At 36.4% G+C, this 2769-nt stretch overlaps 1 pseudogene; it reads right to left on the reverse strand.

The window, feature by feature from the left end:
* Nucleotides 1-1280: 1280 nt before the first annotated feature.
* Nucleotides 1281-1900, reverse strand: LOC132495229 (large ribosomal subunit protein uL13-like; annotated as a pseudogene).
* Nucleotides 1901-2769: the final 869 nt, after the last annotated feature.

Raw genomic sequence — 2769 nt, forward strand, 5'->3', positions numbered from 1 at the left:
ACACTGCAGGTAAACACCTTGTACTCTAAACATTCAGATAGTCGTTGATAATAATGGTGTAGTGGATACATCATAAAGAGTGTGTTGCCATCTCCCTGAATTCTACATATTTTTCTGTTAAGTTTTCATCAATTCGCAAAATATTATACTGAAAAAAATTTATTAATTGAACATAATGATGCATTGAGAACAAATACAGTTTTTGGACCAGAATGGCAATATGTGTTTAAGCTTTTCTAATTCAAGACCTGAGAATATCATTTTCTTCACATTGTACTCTACTCTTTCTTAAAAAAAAAAAAAAGGTGAACATTGAAATGTTTAATAAAAATATAAATCATATGTTATAGAACAAACTAAAACAAAGAGCTTTAAATTCATTCTCAATTTAAAAAATGTAAATGATTTGGTAATTTAGATTTTTAACTGTGATTCCCAGTTATTCTAAGATTTTCAACAGATGTTACACAGAGAATATAGAAAAATTTGTGATTGTGGGCCTGAAATTAAAGCCTCTGCTTAGACTTATGTCACATTGAAATTTATGGAAATCATGCAAACATACTTCAATGGGATTCAGTCCGTTGTACTTATTTGTACATTCTGCTTAGCCATTCATTTGTCCAACACCTAACAGACATTGCACAGCAGTGGGAACAGACAGCCCGATGTACAAAGACCAAGGATATTTGGCCCTGGCTCCACAATTGGTTTATTTCAATCAGTAAGAAAGTCAGGGCTGTAGGATTTAATATACTTGCCATCCACAAAAGAACATCAGTAATAACAACACTTCAGATACTCAGAAGCTCTGGGTGATTTTATAAACAAACACATGTAAATTCATCACACTCTACTGAGGTTGCAGATTACCATGTTAAATGCATTTTAATGTTTGCTCTGTTTCTAGTATATATGAGATTTGGAATTGTTGGCTGGAGGTAGAATTCTTAAAATGATAATTTTTTCCAGGTATTTTATTTTACAGAAAATAAATTTAAGACACAGAGACAAAAGTTATTTGCCTTAGTCACACATATATTCAAAAGCATTTATTTTCTTTTCCTTTGTATAGGCTAAAATTTTCTTCTGAAGTTGCAGTTATTTCTTTTTTATCATTTTATATTTTCCAGTATATAAATAAATGAATGTTTACTAAATATATCTTGAAATAAAATATTATATACTCGTTTAAAAAATATTTCCACAGTTTTTGTCCCCTATACTGGAAGGTGTTTTTTTTTTTTTTTTTTTTAAAAGAATAAACAGTTTTATTGCACTCAGACTAGGAATCCATGGGTCTTGAGGACCTCTGTGAATTTGTCAGTTTTCTTCTCTATGTTCTTTTTGGCCTGCTTCCGTAACCTCAGGAGCTGCTTCTTTTTCTGGTAGTGGATCTTGGCCTTCTTTTTCTGGTAGTGGATCTTGGCCTTCTTTCTCTTCTCCTCCAGGGTAGCTGTTACTGCCTGGTACTTCCAGCCAACCTCACAAGGCAGCCGCCCTAGGTAGGCAAACTTCCACACAGGCTTCAGATGCACAACCTTGAGGGCGGCAGGAACCACCATCCACTGTTTCTTGTCATAGGGTGGTGGGATCATATCAAACACCTTGAGGAAGTCCCGAGCGACCTGGCCTCGCTTGGTCCTATGGGGAAACATGCCTTGCCCTGTCCACCAGAAGATGCGGCTGGGGGCTTAGAAGTGGTAGGGGCCGCATCCGCTTGCAGAGGAAGGCCAGGTACTTCAACTTGCTTCTGTAGAAATTGCCAGAAATGCTGATGCCCTCACAGCTGCACAACCACCACCTTTCTGCCCAGAAGCACCTGCTTGGCCATGGTGGCTGCCAGGCAGCCCAGGAGATGGCCTTGGCCATTGAGCACCAGGACCTGACCCTCCACCATCTTCGGCAGCAGCCTGGGAAAGTTATATGGGAAACTGTTGATCTTCCAATATTCATGAAATATTTACAGTAACACATTTAGGTGACTCAACTTTTGTTGTTGCTTTTTTCCTATTTTTTTGTGCCTCAGGTTACTTCTAAATGCAGCAGTGATTTTTAACACATATTACTAGATTTGGTGTAGGTATATAATGTTTCATGGGTGTGTATGAAAACTAATGCAGTTGAGTAATGATGAAAATTATGTAAACAAGTGTAGTATTTAAACAATAAAGTGAAAATTTAATAAATGTAGATATCATTGCTTTTGAGCACCTGTCTAACTTTCTTTGTAGCAAATGTAGTCATTAAAATTCTGTTTTAAGAAGGAGGAGACAGTACCATTAGACAACATTAAAAATTGGACATTTTATTTAAGGAAATGTGTTGTCAGTAATTAGGAGGTTTTATCACAGTGCAGCAAAGCATGTTTTAACAGTTTTAGTGCATTAAGTCTACACAGTTGCTGTTGACTGTGAACAATCATGAATTTAAATAAAGGGAGAAGTTAGTTGGAATAAAATGTTCTGTTGTCTTATATCTGTAGAAGTGATTATTATTATTTTTGTTTGTTTTACTATAAAGTTTAATTGTCTTGGTGCTTTCTGAGACCATTTTCAATTAAGAATGGGTAACCAATAAGGTAACATGGAGAATGGTCTCTGTTCTAGAGGAAAATAACTAAAACATGAGCTTTAGGTCAACAAACCTGAGTTCAAGTTCCAGGTTTGGGACTTGCTAGCTGTGAGATCAGTAGGAACAAGCTATAAAGCACAGGAAGCTCAGCTCGGTGTTCTGTGATGACCTAGATGGGTGGGATGGGGTGTGGGG

Source organism: Mesoplodon densirostris, chromosome 8 (genome assembly GCF_025265405.1).
Source record: "Mesoplodon densirostris isolate mMesDen1 chromosome 8, mMesDen1 primary haplotype, whole genome shotgun sequence".
In the NCBI taxonomy this organism is placed as follows: Eukaryota; Metazoa; Chordata; class Mammalia; order Artiodactyla; family Ziphiidae; genus Mesoplodon; species Mesoplodon densirostris.